This window comes from Salmo salar, chromosome 18, assembly GCF_965601325.2.
Source record: "Salmo salar chromosome 18, fSalSal1, whole genome shotgun sequence".
NCBI lineage: Eukaryota > Metazoa > Chordata > Actinopteri > Salmoniformes > Salmonidae > Salmo > Salmo salar.
The window spans coordinates 6,743,638-6,763,545 of NC_138308.1; the positions used below are offsets into that span (position 1 = coordinate 6,743,638).

Sequence of the window (19,908 nt, forward strand, 5' to 3'; positions counted from 1 at the left end):
CCAACAACTCAGGAGCTGAGAAGTGTTCACTCAGGTGCTCTCTGTCTTCCTCTGACAGGCATGGGAGGTTGAGAGAGGAGAGAAAGGAGTCGATCTCTGATAGATTATCGCTTGATTGGGAAGTGTAGAGGTCTTCATAGTATTTCTTAAAAGTATTATTAATTTCAGTAGGGTCGAAAGATATCTCATTAGTAAGAGTTTCTATAGCATTAATTGTCTTCTTACTTTCCTCTGCTTTCAGTTGCCATGCCAATACTTTGTGAGCTTTCTCTCCAAGCTCGTAATAACGCTGTTTTGATTTCGTGATAGCCCTCTCAGCTTGATATGTGTTCAGAATATTATATTTCAGTTTTTTATTTACCAAAAGCCTGTATAGATCTTTAGTCGGGCCTCTTTGGTAGGTTTTCTCTAGCTCAGAGATTTCAGATTCAAGGATATTCAGTTCAGCACTGTGTTTTCTCTTCAACCCTTTAGTATAGGAAATGATCTGTCCCCTCAGATAGGCTTTCAATGTGTCCCAAAGAATGAAACTGTCAGGAGCGGAGGGTTTGTTTGTCAAAGTAAAAATATTGATCTGCTCTTTGATAAATGCACAAAATCCAGGTTGCTTTAGGAGTGTAGAATTTAGTCTCCATCTATATGCTCTATTTACCTTGGTAGGAATTGAGATTGATAATACCAGAGGAGAATGGTCACTAAGCAATCTGGGGAGATACTCGATATCTAACACTCTATGAAACAGTTGGGTCGATAGTAAAAAGTTATCTATGCGTGTGTGTGTCTTGTGTGGGTGTGAATAAAAAGAGTAGTCCCTATCCTGTGGGTGCAACTGTCTCCAGATGTTTAGTAAGTTAAGATCTTTCATGAATGACATGGTGAGCTTGCCGCCTTTGGTAAGAAGTGAGGGTTTATCAGAGGACCAATCAAGAACTGTATCTAAACAAAAATTAAAATCTCCTCCAACCAGTAGCCATCCTGGTGGTGCCTGAGCGACCTGAAGGAAGACATTCTGAAACGGACCGGGTCACGGCCCTCGCTGTCCTCTTTCAATCCCACCACACGGATATTACTATGTCTGCTCCGGTTCTCCATCTGATCTACTTTGTTTTTGATGTAGGCGTTGTCTTCTGCAGTTGTATCAGAACCTGGTCATGTCGAGCAGTGGTATCTTCAACTGTGCTAATGCGCAACTCAGCCTCAGTCGTTCTCAAAAGGAGATCATTCAAGGAGGATTTCAGGTCGTCAATGGAAGAATGGAGTTCAGCCGATTTCTTATCAGCCGATTTCTTATCAATTTTCATAGAAAGACCTTTGTTACCATCCTGAATTTCCCGGAGGAGAGTATGCATGTCGGCAGGCTCGCAAGAGGCTGCCGAGAGCAACAGTCTGGAACTGTCGTCTGAGTTATGAGGGCTAATGCTAATCTTGCTAGCGGTGGCGTTATCTTGGGAATCAACAACGTTTTGGTCATCCTTCTTGCCTCTCGGTCGGAGGTCCATGGCTCTTTGGGAAGGTAAGTACTTAACAATTTCTCAGCCGATGTTAGAATATTGTTTCAACGTTGTTATTTAGGTAATAATAGAATAACTTTGAAGAGCTCGGTTTGTCAACGTCTGCTCAGCTCCGCGGCATCACGTGCTCCCGTTGTCCACATATTCTAAGTCAGAACTGTCCAGAGTAGTGATGGCGGGCAGGTGCGGCAGCGATCGGTTGAAGAGCATGCATTTAGTTTTACTTGCATTTAAGAGCAGTTGGAGGCCACGGAAGGAGAGTTGTATGGCATTGAAGCTCGTCTGGAGCTAGTTAACACAGTGTCCAAAGAAGGGGCCAGAGGTATACAAAATGGTGTCATCTGCGTAGAGGTGGATCAAAGAATCACCAGCAGCAAGAGCGACATCATTGATGTATACAGAGAAGAGAGTCTGCCCGAGAATTGAACCCTGTGGCACCCCCATAGAGACTGCCAGAGGTCCGGACAACAGGCCCTCCGATTTGACACACTAAACTCTATCAGAGAAGTAGTTGGTGAACCAGGCGAGGCAGTCATTTGAGAAGCCAAGGCTGTTGAGTCTGCCAATAAGAATGTTGTGATTGATGGTGTCGAAAGCCTTAGCTAGGTTGATGAATACGGCTGCACAGTAATGTCTCTTATTGATGGCGGTTATGATATCGTTTAGGACCTTGAGAGTGGCTGTGGTGCACCTATGACCAGCTCTGAAACCAGATTGCATAGTGGACTACATGTAACAGTATAGGTTCTGTCCCTCTCCTCGCCCCAACCTGGGCTTGAACCAGGGACCCTCTGCACACACCAACAACTGACACCCACGAAGCATCGTTACCCATCGCTCCACAAAAACCAGAGCAAGGGGAACAACTACTTAAGGTTGCAGAGCGAGTGACGTCACCCAATTGAAACGCTATTAGCGTGCACCACTGCTAACTAACTAGCCATTTCACATCGGTTACATACATACAACTACATACAATTTTTTTTTAAAGGCACAAGGAGTCTACATATCAGTGCATACACAAACTATCTAGGTCAAATAGGGGACAGGCGTTGTGCCGTGAGGTGTTGCTTTATCTGTTTTTTTAAACCAGGTTTGCTGTTTATTTGAGAAATATGAAATGGAAGGAAGTTCCATGCAATAAGGGCTCTATATAATACTGTACGCTTTCTTGAATTTGTTCTGGATTTGGGGACTGTGAAAAGACCCCTGGTGGCATGTCTGATGGGATAAGTGTGTGTGTCAGAGCTGTGTGTAAGTTGACTATGCAAACAATTTGGGATTTTCAACAAATTAATGTTTCTTAAAAAAAACAAGAAGTGGGGCAGTCAGTCTCTCATCAACTCTTAGCCAATAGAGACTGGCAGGCATAGTATTTATATCAGCCCTCTGATTACAATTAAGAGCAGAACGTGCCACTCTGTTATGGGCCAGCTGCAGCTTAACTAGGTCTTTCCTTGCAGCACTGGACCACATGACTGGACAATGATCAAGATTAGACAAAACTAGAGCCTGCAGAACTTGCTTTTTGGAGTGTGGTGTCAAAAAATCTGAGCTTCTCTTTATTACGGCCAGACCTCTCCACATCTTTACAACCATTGAATCTAAACTCAGCAAAAAAAGAAATGTCATCTCACTGTCAACTGCATTTATTTTCAGCAAACTTAACATGTGTAAATATTTCTATGAACATAACAAGATTCAACAACGGAGACATAAACTGAACAAGTTCCACAGACATGTGACTAACAGAAATGGAATAATGTGTCCCTGAACAAAGGGGGGGTCAAAATCAAAAGTAAAAGTCAGTATCTGGTGTGGCCACCAGCTGCATTAAATACTGCAGTGCATCTCCTCCTCATGGGCTGCACCAGATTTGCCAGTTCTTGCTGTGAGATGTTACCCCACTCTTCCACCAAGGCACCTGCAAGTTCCCGGACATTTCTGGGGGGGATGGCCCTAGCCCTCACCCTCCGATCCAACATGAGGGAGGAGGATGTCTTCCCTGTAATGCATAGCGTTGAGATTGCCTGCAATGACAACAAGCTCAGTCCGATGATGCTGTGACACACTGCCCCAGACCATGACGGACCCTCCACCTCCAAATCGATCCCCCTCCAGAGTACCAGCCTCGGGGACGACCCGGAGGGCGAGGCGCATGGTGATCCGGACGAAGACGGTGGAACTCCTGCAGCATAGATGGGTCCAACACGTCCTCGACTGGAACCCAGCACCTCTCCTCTGGACCGTACCCCTCCCACTCCACGAGATACTGAAGGCCCCTCGCCTGGCGCCTCAAATCCAGTATGGAGCGAATGGAGTACGCCGGAGCCCCCCCGATGTCCCGAGGGGGCGGAGGAACCTCCCGCACCTCAGACTACTGGAGTGGGCCAGCCACCACTGGCCTGAGGAAAGACACATGGAACGAGGGGTTAATACGATAATTGGGTGGAAGCTGTAACCTATAACAAACCTCGTTCACTCTCCTCAGGACTTTAAATGGCCCCACAAACCGCGGACCCAGCTTCCGGTAGGGCAGGCGGAGGGGCAGATTTCGGGTCGAGAGCCGGGGTCTTACTGCGGTGGCGATCTGCATTAACCTTCTGGCGCGTCACGGCCTACTGAAGGTGAACACGGACGGCTTCCCATGTCTCCTCCGCGTGCCTGAACCAGTCGTCCACCGCAGGAACCTCGGTCTGACCCTGATGCCAAGGCGCCAGAACCGGCTGGTACCCCAGTACGCACTGGAAGGGAGAGATGTTAGTAGAGGAGTGTCGGAGCGAGTTCTGTGCCATCTCGGCCCAGGGCATGAACTCCGCCCACTCCCCCGGCCGGTCCCGGCAGTAGGACCGCAGAAACCTGCCCACATCCTGGTTCACTCCCTCCACCTGCCCATTACTCTCGGGGTGAAACCCTGAAGTAAGGCTGATTGAGACCCCCAGACGTTCCATGAACGCCTTCCAGACCCTAGACGTGAACTGGGGACCCCGATCAGACACTATATCCTCAGGCACCCCATAGTGCCGGAAGATGTGTGTGTAAACAAGGCCTCCGCAGTCTGTAGGGCCGTAGTGAGACCGGGCAGAGGGAGGAGACGACAGGACTTAGAGAAACGATCCACAACAACCAGGATCACGGTGTTACCCTGTGAGAGTGCAAGATCAGTAAGAAAATCCACCGACAGGTGCGACCAAGGCCGCTGTGGAACGGGTAAGGGGTGTAGCTTACCTCTGGGCAGGTGCCTAGGAGCCTTACACTGGGCGCACAACGAGCAGGAGGAAACATAAACCCTCACGTCCTTAGCCAAGGTAGGCCACCAGTACCTCCGGCTCAAACAGCGCACTGTCCTACAGATCCCAGGATGACCAGAGGAGGGTGACGTGTGGGCCCAATAGATCAACCGGTCACGGACAGCAGACGGGACATACAGACGCCCAGCGGGACACTGGATGGGAGCGGGCTCTGCACGTAACACCTGCTCAATGCCCGTGTCCAGCTTCCACACTACCGGCGCCACCAGGCAGGAGGCGGGGAGTTTCGGAGTGGGATCCAGGGGCCGCTCCTCTGTGTCATACAGCCGGGACAATGCGTCTGCCTTCGCGTTCTGGGAGCCTGGTCTGTAAGAAAGGGTAAACACAAAACGGGTGAAAAACATGGCCCACCTTGCCTGGCGAGGGTTCAGTCTCCTCGCTACCCGGATGTACTCTAGATTGCGGTGGTCAGTCCAGATGAGAAAAGGGTGTCTAGCCCCCTCAAACCAATGTCTCCACACCTTCTTGGCCTTGACGACAGCCAACAACTCCCGGTCCCCCACGTCAGAGTTCCGCTCCACCGGGCTGAGCTTCTTCGAGAAGAAGGCACAGGGACAGAGCTTCGGTGGCGTACCCGAGCGCTGAGAGAGCACAGCTCCTATCCCAGCCTCAGATGCGTCCACCTACACTATGAACGCCAAAGAGGGATCTGGATGGGCCAGCACGGGAGCCGAGGTAAACAGAGCCCTCAGATGACTAAAAGCCCTGTCCGCCTCAGCTGTCCACTCCAAGCACACCGGACCCCCTTCAGCAGTGAGGTAATGGGAGCCGCTACTTGACCAAAACCCCGGATAAACCTCCGGTAGTAGTTGGAAAACCCTAAGAACCGCTGCACCTCCTTTACCGTGGTGAGGGTCGGCCAATTACGCACGGCTGCAATGCAGTCACTCTCCATCTCCACCCCTGAGTTGGAAATGCGATACCCTAGGAAGGAGACGGACTGTTGGAAGAACAGGCATTTCTCAACCTTGACGTACAGGTCATGCTCCAACAGGCAACCAAGCACTCTGCGCACCAGGGACACATGCTCTGCGCGTGTAGCGGAGTATATCAAAATGTCATCAATATACACCACTACACCCTGCCAGTGCAGGTCCCTGAAAATCTTGTCTACAAAGGCTTGGAAGACTCATGGCACATTCATCAACCCGTACGGCATGACGAGGTAATCATAGTGCCCAGAGGTGGTACTGAAAGCCGTCTTCCACTCGTCTCCCTCTCGGATACGCACCATGTTGCAAGTGCTCTTGAGATCTAATTTGGTGAAGAAGCGCCCCGTGCATTGACTCTATTGCTGTGGCTATGAGCGGTAGCGGGTAACTATACCTCACAGTGATCTGATTCAGACCCCGATAGTCAATACACGGGCGCAGACCTCCCTCCTTCTTCACAAAAAAGAAACTCGAGGAGGCGGGTGAAGTGGAGCCCGAATGTACCCCTGATGCAGGGATTCGAAGACATATGTTTCCATAGCCTCCGTCTCCGCCTGTGAGAGGATACACGTGACTCCTGGGAAGTGCAGCGTCTACCAGGAGATCTATCGCACAATCGCCCCGTCGATGAGGTGGTAATTGAGTCGCCTTCTTTTTGGAGAAGGCGAGAGCCAAATCGGCATATTCAGGGGGAATGCGCACGGTGAAGACCTGGTCTGGACTCTCCACCATAGTAGCACCAACGGAAACCCCTAAACACCTACCTGAGCACTCTCGCGACCACCCCATGAGAGCCCTCTGAGGCCAACAAACAGTGGGGTTGTGACAAGCTAACCAGGGTAGGCACAGCACCACGGGAAACGCAGGAGAGTCAATAAGGAAGAGACACATTTTCTCCATATGACCCCCTTGCGTCACCATGCCAAAAGGAGCGGTGACCTCCCTAATCCACCCTGACCCTAATGGTCGACTATCTGAAGCGTGAATGGGGAAAGGCACATCCACGGGAACGATGGGGATCCCCAAACTATGGGCTAAAGCTCTGTCAATAAAATTCCCAGCTGCGCCTGAATCGACGAGCGCCTTATGCTGGGAATGCGGGGAAAACTCAGGGAAAGTGACAAACACAAACATCTGTGCAACAGAGGGTTCTGGGTGAGAATGGTGCCGGCTCACCTGGAGTTGATGCCAGAGTGCCCTGCCTGCTGCCTCGATCCCCAGAGGAACCAACCCGGCAACGACCGGCAGTGTGACCTCTGCGGCCACAGATGGTACACGAGCGGGAACCCCCTCCGGTCTCCCTGCGCACCGCCCCTCCCAGCTCCATGGGTATCGGAGAGGGGGAGCGGGAGGATGGAACCACCGGACCCCAATCAGAACGTCCGCGGGTAGCCAGCAGGTTGTCCAGCCGGATGGACATGTCCATGTCACGAGAATTTTCAATCCCAATGATGATAACTAAACAATCATTTAAGCTTTGACCAATTCCCCGAGGTTTATAAGACCCTGGGTTTAATAATAATTAGGCAAAGTCTCAGATTCTGCAAAAGGTTAATTCTTTATTCAGAGAGTACTCTGAAGTCAAAAATGAGAACAGTCATTTTATAACTCACACACACACACCAGTAGAAACTCCACCTCCCTTTAGGTGGGCTGTATTTTTCCACGATACTAACACATAATTTCTCATTATCTTCTAGCCATTCCTAACAGTTACTCCCCCTTACCTAAGTTGGGGAGGCCCCTTTCCTGGTATTTGGTTTCAGAGTTATCACATGTTCGTTTTGTTCGATAAAGTTCATATTTATGTCCAAATACCTCCATTTTGTTTGCGCGTTTAGTCCAGCACTCCAAATTCACTAAGCGTGCAAGTTTAGTCCAGACAAAAAGTCAAAATAGTTACATTACAGTTCGTAGAAACATGTCAAACGATGTATAGAATCGATCTTTAGGATGTTTTTATCATAAATCTTCAATAATGTTCCAACCGGACAATTCCTTTGTCTTTAGAATTGAAAGGAAAGGCAGCTCGCTCTCACGGCCGCGCGCATGATTGAGCTCATGCTAATTTTCCAGACACCTGATACAACCAGCTCTTATTCTCTCCCCATTCACAGTAGAAGCCTGAAACAACGTTCTAAAGACTGTTGACATCTAGTGGAAGCCTTAGGAAGTGCAATATGACCCCACAGACACTGTATATTTGATAGGCAATCACTTGAAAAACTACAAACCTCAGATTTCCCACTTCCTGGTTGGATTTTTTCTCAGGTTTTTGCCTGCCATATGAGTTCTGTTATACTCACAGACATCATTCAAACAGTTTTAGAAATTTCAGAGTGTTTTCTATCCAAATCTACTAATTATATGCATATTCTAGCTTTTGGGCCTTAGTAGCAGGCATTTTACTTTGGGCATGCTTTTCATCCAAGCTACTCAATACTGCCCCCCTTTCCTAGAGAAGTTAAACCGGACAGGGCTTTGGTCACTGATCCATCTGGTGATGTGTTATTAGGAATAAACGTACAGCAATGAACCCCTATCATTCTACATACCCCGCCCTTTTCTGCCAATAACATATTGAGAGCCAGCCTATTTTGCCAGGTCATGAGGGAGGTGGCGGATAATTGGTCAGAGATCCCCTTTACTGCATCCCCGGTTTCATTCATGAATCTCTGTTGATTATAATAGATGTAATTAATCCAATCCACATTTTTATTTATTATCAACCACCAAAAGAACGTAGTGGTAAAGCCTTCACCTATTTGATTCATAGCTTTGTATTCATCTGGAACTCCCCTGGGGATGCCTATAGCATCCATCTAGACAGGGCTACTCCCATCCTGGTCAAAACTCCTCTTGTGCCTACTTTGGCCTCCTATAACTGGCCTCAACATTTTCAGCCGTGTAGCCAGCGCTCCACGCTGTCTAGTCTGGTAGTTTCAACCATTCGTAATGTCCGGCTCACCGCCCGTCTACTTAGTCTAATGTAAATTTTGTTACCAAGGCTTTTATCCTCGGCTAAAAAGGGGGCATTCCCTTACGACGAAAAATTGTCTGTGCTGACTTGGTTACTCACTTGGCGTGGTTACTGACTGGGCACAAGTTTATATCAAAAATAAATCACATTTAGAAGGCTAAAATCACATTGCTATCTTCACAAAAGTATTCACATATTTAATCATATTTTATACAACATTTAGATGTAAACTTGATACATAGAATGCGTACACTTTCAGAGTTACAGTTGCTTTGTTATACCATCCTTAATGAATACTTATGTAAATGTGATTTCTTTTTTATTTACATTTGCAAACATTTCTAAAAACCTGTTTTTGCTTTGTCATTATATGGTATTGTGTGTAGATTGATGTGGGAAAAAACAATTTAATACATTTTAGAATAAGGCTGTAACATAAAACGTGGAAGGGGTCAAGGGGTCTGAATACTTTCTGAATGCATTCTATAATAAACAGAGTAGCAGCAGCATATGTGAAGAGTGTTAGTGTTTCTGTGTGAGTGTGGCGTCAATATGCATGTGTTGTGTGTGAGTGTATGTAGTGTGTGTCAGTGTGCAGGTCTAGCTAGTCATTTGTTATGCTAAAAAGAGGTTGCATAGCAACAGAATCAACTTCAGGTAGACAGGTGAAGCACTAGTACACTCAACTGAAATTATACCGTTCGTTTGCAGTATACTAAAATGAACTAATAGTATATAGCATGTAGTATATACTCATTAAGTATCCAGTATGTTAGTATGGGTATTCGAACACAGTGTATGACTTGGGTGGCTGGGTGTACGCACTGCCTTCTGTAGCACCTTGTGGTCAGATGCCGAGCAGTTGCCATACCAAGCGTTGATGCAGCCAGTGAAGATGCTTTCAAAGATGCAGCTGTATAATTTGAGGATCTGAGGGCCTGCCATGCCAAATAATGTCCCCCAGCCAAACAGTGTCCCCACCTGCGTCACAATGGGATTCGATAAACTATTAGCGTCCGTTGCTATATCAACGGTGTGATGACCTATTGATTCAAATTTTGGAGATCTTTACAGCTTAAATTACATTTTCATCCCCGCTACACAAACAAGGCAGATTTCCACTACAATTTTGCTGTTTAAACAAGTATTGTTAAGCTAATAAGATGAAAACATTACTTCAAACCACTTTTGGGTACCTTGTTAAAATTACAGCAACATGAAATCCATGTCTTAAACATTGATACTGTCACGTTCGTCATAATAATGATTGGACCAAGGCGCAGCGTGAGTAGCGTTCCACATAATTTATTACAAAGAGAAACTTTTGAAAAATACAAAACAAATAAAAGAATAAACAAACCATGACTAACAATGTAACTACACATAAACAATATCCCATAACCCCCAAGTGAAAAACAAGCTACTTAAGTATGATCCCCAATTAGAGACAACGATTACCAGCTGTCTCTAATTGGGAATCATACAAATCACCAACATAGAAAATAAAACCTAGAACCCCACATAGAAATAGATCAACTCCCAGTCACACCCTGACCTACTCTTTCATAGAAAATAAGAGCTTTCTATAGTCAGGACGTGACAGTACAGCCCCCCCCCCCAAAAAAGGTGCAGACTCCGACCACAAAACCTGAAACAACAAAAAGGGAGGGTTATGGGGGGGTGGTGGCTCTGGTGCAGGACGAAGAACCCTCCCATCCTGCAGATCCGCCAGCATTGAAGGCGGCTCTGGTGCAGGACGAAGAACCCTCTCATCCTGCGAATCCGCCAGCCTCGGTGGAGGCTCTGGACCGCCGCTGGAGGCTCTGGACCATCATACAAATAACTAACATAGAAATAAATAAACTAGATCAACCCCCAGCCACGCCCTGACCTACTCGATCATAGAAAATAAGAGCTTTCTATGGTCAGGACATGACAGATACATTTCAGAAATAGCAAAGAAAATGTGTAATCTGCTTGACACATCAGCTAATTTCCTCTCCATTCATATGCAAATCCGTTTGATTCATACACTGGCTTGTCTGGCTGTCATGTTTATATTTTAACCTGCCCTTCCCTGATCTACACTGAAATAATATCATTTCAGTAGTCCTCTATTATGATACTTTTTCCCCCTTCTATCTCACATAGCTCATTAGTACACCCTTGTGGTTGAATATATGTATCTATTGAAGGTCCTAGGATACAACAATGAGTAATGTGGAACTAATAAATACCATCAAGGAACTCCTTACAATTAACAATGAACACCTTGTGAAACAGCTGTGAAAACCAACCTGGCAACATTAAAGATTTTAATATATAAACTTTGATATTCTTTTGGTACAGTTGTGTCATTAATTTTATTTTGTACACTCATGGCAATCATAAACTAAAATACAGAATTCTGGTGTGTGGAATATAAAGGAGGTGGTTGCTGTGTGGGTGGGAGGTTCTTCCTGTCACTTGTTCACAACAGGCAGCCAGTCTCAGAAGAGGGACTTGAAGAGGGAAACTGCAAAGGCCAGGGACTGCTGCTCTCTTTGTTCTGAATGTTTGCAGTGCTAGTGTTTTTAGTTAATCTGTGTATCGCACATATTATGTGCCCAGCATGATAGAGCAACAAAACTTTCTTAGCAGATAATGACAACATGACAATAACAGTAGCTGAATATGATGTAATGAAAAGTTGGAGAGTGGTTGGTAATGGAGGACATCAGGCTGGTCCCCTTCCGACTCAGAGCACAGAGAACCAGACTGATCTGAACTCACTGGCTCTGGTGGATGGGATACCTCCTGGGGGGCTCGGACAGTCGATGATCCTAAAGTCATTTGAAAAGGTAAATTGAAGAGGTACATTCAGCATAACTACAATTTCTTGCTTTCACAAATGTCAACCAAAGCTTAACATACTTTTCTAATGGGCTTCACTGAAGTGTAGGGCATCAGGGCTTTCAGTGGTCGACCGTCCAACTGGAGAAGATTGTTAGCTTCCACCGAGGTAACCCTAGGAAGACAAAGAGAAAAATATCAGTGATAGGGAAACTAAAATTAGCTTCAGGTTATTTTGTGTGTAAATGAAAATAGTTATTATCTGAGGTTTTATATTCACCTTAACGGGTGGTGACTCCAGTTAGGAACGAAAAAGCAGCGAGGTTTCCCCAAGTCTCGCCTTCCTTTCGACCTTCTTCCAAACCGAGTAATTCGCCCGGATGTCGAAGTACTTTTCCCCCCCCTTCTTGATTCTCCCCTGGTAGCTCTCCTTCTGTTTCTCCTGCGCCTTGTCGATGTTCAGTCTCACATTGATTGATAACAGGACTAAATGCAATTATATTTCATATTACAAATACATTTCTTACATATCTCTTGGAGAGGGCCAGAAAATAAATGAACAGCAGACAATTATTTTTACCACGTCAAAAACCTCCACATCCTTCTCAGTCCGTGCATGAAGGTGGTCCTCGAAGGCTGGTTCGACAACTTCCACCACATCAGGTGGGGTTTCAGTGATCTGAAAGTATGTTACACAAAAACAGCAATAGACAAACAACACTAAGTCAATCACAAATTTGAAAGACTACAGTTTATGCAATAATTGTACAGTTAAAGTCAGAAGTTTAAATGTATTTGGCTAAGGTGTATGTAAACTCAGTTTGTCACAATTCCTGACATTTAATCCTTGTAAAAATTCCCTGTCATAGGTCAGTTAGGATCACCACTTTATTTTAAGAATGTGAAATGTCAGAATAATAGTAGAGTGATTTATTTCAGCTTTTATTTCTTTCATCACATTCCCAGTGGGTCAGAAGTTTACATACACTCAATAAGTATTTGGGAGCATTGCCTTAAAATTGCTTAACTTGGGTCAAACGTGTCAAGTAGCCTTCCACAAGCTTCTCAAAATAAGTTGGGTGAATTTTGGCCCATTCCTCCTGACAGAGCTGGTGTAACTGAGTCAGGTTTGTTGGCCTCCCTGCTCGCACACACTTTTTCAGTTCTGCCCACAAATGTTCTATATTATTGAGGTCAGGGCTTTGTGATGGCCACTCCAATACCTTGACTTTGTTGTCCTTAAGCCATTTTGCCGCAACTTTGGAAGTATGCTTGGGGTTATTGTCCATTTGGAAGACCCATTTGCGACCAAGCTTTAAACTTCCTGACTGATGTCTCGAGATGTTGCTTCAATATATCCACATAATTTTCCTACCTCATGATGCCATCTATTTTGTGAAGTGCACCAGTCCCTCCTGCAGCAAAGCACCCCCACAACATAATGCTGCCACCCCCGTGCTTCACGGTTGGGATGGTGTTCTTCAGCTTGCAAGCATCCCCCTTTTCCCTCCAATCAAAACAATGGTCATTATGGCCAAACAGTTCTATTTTTGTTTCATCAGACCAGAGGACATTTCTCCAAAAGTACGATCTTTGTCACCATGTGCAATTGCAAACCATAGTCTGGCTTTTTTATGGCGGTTTTGGAGCAGTGGCTTCTTCCTTGCCAAGCGGCCTTTCAGGTTTTGTCGATATAGGACTTGTTTTACTGTGGATATAGATACTTTTGTACCCGTTTCCTCCAGCATCTTCACAAGGTCCTTTGCTGTTGTTCTGGGATTGATTTGCACTTTTCGCACCAAAGCGTCTCTAGGAGACAGAACGCGTCTCCTTCCTGAGCGCTATGATGGCTGCGTGGTCCCATGGTGTTTATACTTGCGTACTATTGTTTGTACAGATCAATGTGGTACCTTCAGGCGTTTGGAAATTGCTCCCAAGGATGAACCAGACTTGTGGAGGTCTACAATTGTTTTTCTGAGGTCTTGGCTGATTTCTTTTGATTTTCCCATGATGTCAAGCAAAGAGGCACTGAGTTTGAAGGTAGGCTTTGAAATACATCCACAGGTACACATCCAATTGACTCAAATGATGTCACTTGGCCCATCAGAAGCTTCTAAAGCCATGACATCATTTTCCAAGCTGTTTAAAGGCACAGTCAACTTAGTGTATGTAAACTTCTGACCCACTGGAATTGTGATATAGTGAATTGTATGTGAAATAATCTGTCTGTAAACAATTGTTGCAAAAATTACTTGTGTCATGCACAAAGTAGATGTCCTAACCGACTTGCCAAAACTATAGTTTGTTAACAAGAAATTTGTGGAGTGGTTGAAAAATGAGTTTTAATGACTCCAACTTAAGTGTATGTAAACTTCCGACTTCAACTGTACATATGTTTTAAAAAATATATATTTATTTTATTACCCTCCAACCCTACCACACCTCCCCCAATTGGAGCAAACTAGTGAACAACGCTTAGGCTTGTCTTTCCAGCTTATGCATACTATATACATTTTATGGACAGTCTATTTTACAACAGTTTTATTTCGTTTGTTTTTAGCTCGTCCTTCCTCTACCTTCCTCTCCCATATACAGTTGATGCCGGAAGTTTACATACACTTAAGTGTAAATTATTTCAATTTATATTCAGCTGTGCCTTGCAAATGCTACACCAACTGATCCAGGGCCTAAAATTAACACCTGCCACCCCCAAATGCGAGTAGATTTTGGAATTGGCGGGTAAAATCTCAATTTCACTAGCCACATTGGCAGGTGATCAGGGTTCCACTGTGCAAGTATTTCACTCGTATTTGTGAATAAACATTTTATTAAATTAATGTTACATATTTTAAGTCATGTTTAAAAAACAAATCAGAGCAGTAGATCTCAGCTTGCTTTTTGACTGCAAAATTGATCTTTACTCAGAAAAGGTTGGTGACCACTTGTCTACAGTTTATCATGAGGTATTCTAACTCAGGTAAGCAGAACCTCAATAATTCCTTAATATTAGAGATGTTACCGGACTCTGCCGTTTTGTCCTGCTGATGCATAGAAAAACCTCAATGTATACTGAACAAAAATATAAACGCAACAATTTCTAAGATTTTGACGAGTTACAGTTCATAAGAAAATCAGTCAATTGAAATAAATTCATTAGGCCCTAATCTACGCATTTCACATGACTGGGCAGAGACGCAGTCAGGGGTGGGCCTAGGAGAGAATAGGCCCACACACTTGGGAGCCAGGCCTGACCCACTGGGGAGCCAGGCCCATCCAATCAGGCTACTCAATGTAATTCATTTTAAGTGATATTTCATAGAAATCTGGAAACACTGGACAATTACTTTAAAGGTTGACTTTGGGCAAAAACTCTAAAATAACATCTTTAAACTGTAATTAATCAATGCACCATCACACCAGGTAATTTAATGGAAGAAAAAAAAAGGGAAAAAAAAGATATATATATAAAGATATTTGGCTACAGAAGTGCCATTTCTTACCGATCTCTACAGCTTCTGTCCAAAAACAAATCCTGAAAAATTATGTCAACACATACATAGGAGTTACTGGCTAGCTACATTGGCTAGCTTAGCTAACAAACTAGCTATGTCAGTCGCATGACCAAATGACAACAAGAAACCACCAAATGCACAGCCCATTTCTGCTTGAAAATTGTGAAAGAGGAGGAGTTGGACCTTTTTTGTGCCCAAAGTCAACTGTTGAAGCAAATGTCCTACAATTCTACACATTTTGCCATTGCTTATGATGTGTTCATATGCTATATGGGGTGCCCCTGACCAAAAAATAATAATAACCAATTCTACATGGACATGTCCCACTCATCCCCTCTGGCAATTTTGCCTATGATATAAAGAAATGTGTGCTCTGTTCACAATAATCTATTCAAGGCAAAACACGAGTTTCAAGTTTGGGGAAGCTTACAATTTATCCTTCAATTTCTACTGATCTGCATGCCAGTTATGATTTTCATATGTGCATTTTACATGGAAGAGTTTCATTTTAATAATTGTTTTGTTTCTCAAAATCGAATAACGTTTTAGTTTCTCAAAATCATTGTCACGTGGTTAATAATACTAATCGGAATTAAAATGATAAAATCTAAAAGTTAAAATTCCACTAATGCCAGAGCACCAGCCTCTGCCATACATGTACACATTGATTCACAGTTAGCCATTGGCGGCTAAAGAAATGAGCGCATGGAATGAAGAGAGCCATGGGGTCTGGCCTGTTCTAGTATGAGAGCTACTTTAAAAAAAATGAAACATATCCTGAGCTACAAATTTTTTTCCTAGCTTTCAAATAGGCACATTCTCCTCCTCTCCCCTGCAACTCTTCCCCAGGTCCTTAATGTACAAGGAAGTAGTGCACTGTGTTTTCTGTCAATATACCTGGTAAAATAATGGTTAATAAAATCTGTATTTCCCCCCCCCCCCAAAATCAGTTTTATTTTCACTCTTAAAATTACAATTGTTCATGGAGAAACAACAACATTTGATGTTCTGAGCCCATGTCAATACTTAAGACACATTTCTTTAGGTCTGGAAGAAAACTAACAAATTGAGTGCAATTCCCCTTTTAATTGCGCATCTGGCCCTTTAATTGCACCACGGAAGGATTTCTGCACAAACTGTCAAACTGTTTCAGGGAAGCGCATCTGCGTGCTCGTTGCCCACACCAAGGTCTTGACCTGACTGCAGAGTGCCCCATGGTGGCGGTGGGGTTTTGGTATGGGCAGTCATAAGCTACGGACAACAACCAGTTGCATTTTATCGACGGCAATTTGAATGGACAGAAATACTGTGAAGAGATCATGAGGCCTATTTTTTAAGGTATCTGTGACCAACAGATCCATATATATATATATATATATATATATATTCCCAGTCTTGTGAAATCCATAGATTAAGGCCTAATGAATTAATTTCAATTCACTGAATTTCCTATGAACAGTCAGTAAAATCTTTGAAATTGTTGCGTTTATATTTTTGTTCGGTGTAGATACAAATTATATACTTACTCATGATACACTTCTGCCAGGTAAGCCTACTTTGCAATTAACATTTAGTTGATAAGGTTTTGGGGAAAGTATTTTAAAAAACTCACAAGATGGTGATCACATCAACTGGCTACACATGGAGTGATTAACAAAGTGCGCCCCACAGACAGGGGCAATATTGCTGGAAATTGGCAGATATTGTGTTAGGTTTGGATTTTTAAGCCAATGGTGTCTAACCAGGGGTGGGATAATGCCAATGTTGATTAGATATTAGCTGGGAGCTTGCGGTGTCTGATAGGGCCTACATGTGAGATTTGTTTATGACAGTGGGCGGTGGAACACGTGAAAATTGCATGCATTTTCAGAATTGTTTGGCGAGCTACGCGATCGACCTGTTGGAGACCCCTGGCCAATGTAGCAGTAGGCACATAACTTCCATTGTGAACTAAGTAAAAATACAGAAAGCTGACAAATATAAACGCATTCATCGCTCTACTCCATCTGTCTTGACTTGAGCTATGAAGTGCAACATTGTAGCCTATCAAATCAATCAACTGGCTCCGGCCCAATGACTGTTTATATTTGAAGGTCCAGCCCGAAGCTGTTGCCAGCGAATTTGCAACATTGTATCAACTAGCCTATTCCGGGCCCTCGGGTTTCCTGCACCAATGAGCTCCGGACAAACAGCTGATTTTGCACAAAGGGAAATGTGTTCAGGTTTTTTATGACGTTACCGCCGGATATATGGTGTCCTCAGAGCATTACATTTTGCTCTTTCACACCAAGACCTGGTGATTTATCGAGAGTGTTGGAAATATTTTTTAAATACTGTGAGGAACTATTATCATTAAAAAAAAGGACTTCGTTGACTTACTGTGTGAGGCGAAGAAAAAAAATACTGAGAAACGCAGCTTATTAGTGGTGCTGAGAAGACAATCAGTAATCAAACGTCCCCAAATGGGCACTTTCCTAAATTTGCACGCAGCAGGCCAGTTAGCCTACTTCTACAGGTGCAAGCGTTCCGTTAACATTAAGATGACAGAGAAAACAGACACATTACCATTGCTCACATCGAGCGCTCCAAACAAAATTCTATGAAAAATTCGTAAGTGGTATGAAATAAACCAAAACTTGTTTCTCACAAGTGTAACAGGTTGAACTCTGCAAAAGTTTCCACTCCGAGAATGAGAATGGAGGACTAATTAATCTAGGACTAATTAATCTATGCATTAACATAAATTAATAACGCGATTAACGGTACATTTACTACTGGTGACAGGTAATGGGGAATTGATCAAAATAAACAAAATGGCAAACAAAATAATGACTGCACAAGACAGCTCAGCGCATTCCGGCGAGAGGCACCAAGGTCTTCGCCACACAACCGTATAGGTCTACACGCTTGTGATTTGAAACAATCCGCAGCTTTAAAAGAAGCAAATTATCCTGGCTAAGTCATGCTTTCTGGTGAAGTATTTAAAATTAATGTATTTCTGTATAGACCGGAGTAATTATAATTTTGGCAAATGTATTTCAATTTACTTTATGCTGAAGTGACTGTTACTGAATCTGGTCCTACTCTTAGGCTAATAATTTATTGCAGTGAGTGTCACCCAAAATGTAGAACTACAGCATTAATGTCTAGCTACATGTTTGTAAAAAATTTTTTTTTTTTTACTCCGATAAAAACATTCACAAGTCCCAACATTGGCAGAGAAATTTCAAATTCTCGCTGAAGTGTCTAGCCACAAGCATAAATTAGCTAGCTGGGAAGGGCTCATCAGGATGAATCATTTGTACACTGCAAACTAACCGCAAGAATCCCAAACATATATACACTAAACCTTGATTACGTTGGGATAAAAATCACATGCCTCTATTTATGCGTGTGATTACTTGGTTACAGATTTTCTAAATTAAAAGAAATTTGAGCTGATTTTAGTCTTATATCAAACAACGAAAATTATATTTTTTAAAATGGGGAACAGTGGGTTAACTGCCTTGTTCAGGGGCAGAACGACAGATGTTTACCTTGTCAGCTCCGGGTTTCGACGAAGCAACTTTTCAGGAAGGCTCATCAGGAGGACTGACAACCGAATTTAATTCGTCTCGACTGTCGCTGTGCGACATAAGTCATCAATTAGGGCACCATGTCAATATCAATTATTTATATACACACCTTTGGTCCGTATAGCCTCTCCCGGAAGTAAAATTGCTATTTTTCAGCACTGAGTCTGTAACGTAGAGGAGAAGCGTTTGGGCGAAACTCGCGACAGATAAAATTGTCTCCATTCAATTTTTTGCTTCCGGATGAATTAAATCTTCTTCACCTTGGCATCATGGCCAGAGATAACACATTTCTCACGTGTGACATGCGATCCTAAGTGAGTATATAAATGGAATGTATTACTTTGTGCATGGTAACTAGCAGCTACAGCGCTACTCTCTTCAAGCTTGCTGCTGGTAGCTCACAACACTGGTCAAGTGCCAGTGGTCCTTTCAACTGATGATCTTTGACGGCAGGGTTGAGGAAAAGCTTAAATGTATATGACTCCTATTCAATCATATTGTTTAGCTATCTTAAAACAGCATTTTGTCCGTCGTGTCATAAACATAGAACATTGAATCATGACAGAGCTTGATAATTACTACTGCACTGGCAGGTGGTTTATAACAAATGGGGGGAATGGACAGAGGTATGTTCATGGAAGGTTGCGGTGAAAATGTGCTAGACAGAACGTTCAGAACGTATGGATAGGAATCCAACAATGTAGCTAACTCCATTCTTTCAAAGCTGTCATTATGGGCTGTGTCGCTCTCACTATTGTGTTCCCGCCCTGCTCATATCCCTTGATTGGAATGCAGAAGAGCAAGAGTGGAGTTGCCATAAAATGACGTGTCATAATTATATATATTTAAAGCTGTAGTCCTAGCAGTTTGTGGCCAATCCCAAATCTACATGCCGGAACATAGTTATTTTTAATTTGTACACAGCAAATTCACCGCAGGAATCCCAGAAATTGTATAGATTTGTTTTTATATTTTTTTTGCTAAACTTTGGGGACAAATAAAACCACCCGTTTGGCCAGTGTGCTGCCTATTGGGCAATCCTGGCCCAGACCCTAAGCCAGGCCTCTCAAACCCTGTTCCTGGAGAGCTACCATTCTGTAGGTATTTGCTCCATCCCCAGTTGTAACTAACCTTATTCAGCTCATCAACCAGTTAATTATTAGGGTTGGAGTGAACCTACAGGACGGTAACTCTCCAGGAACCGGGTTGGCGAGCCCTGCCCAAAGTCCTATGCACTTGTGGAGATCTGCAATGA

The 19,908-nt window shown here is 43.8% G+C and overlaps 1 protein-coding gene and 1 long non-coding RNA gene across 4 annotated transcripts in view; one reads left to right on the forward strand and one right to left on the reverse strand.

Annotated features, from left to right (window-relative positions):
* The window catches only part of LOC106576851 (zinc finger DHHC-type palmitoyltransferase 16), an 84,637-nt gene that overhangs the window by 35,200 nt on the left and 29,529 nt on the right, over positions 1–19,908 (forward strand). Inside the window, exon 1 of one of the 2 annotated variants that reach the window (XM_014154328.3) lies at positions 18,678–18,967. The exons of the other annotated variant lie outside the window; for it this stretch is intronic. The gene's annotated coding sequence lies outside the window, so the exon portion shown is untranslated. Of the gene's footprint in view, positions 1–18,677; positions 18,968–19,908 lie in introns of those variants that run through there. 2 annotated transcript variants of the gene reach the window in all.
* LOC123728692 (uncharacterized) lies at positions 10,024–18,779 on the reverse strand. 2 transcript variants are annotated; one of them, XR_006760304.2, is made up of 5 exons: positions 18,615–18,779; positions 12,147–12,245; positions 11,847–12,052; positions 11,648–11,741; positions 10,024–11,556 (listed from the first exon to the last, which is right to left on the reverse strand). It is a non-coding gene; the product is annotated as an uncharacterized LOC123728692 (long non-coding RNA). The 2 variants fall into 2 exon arrangements; XR_006760305.2 differs by having other exon boundaries at positions 11,847–12,245.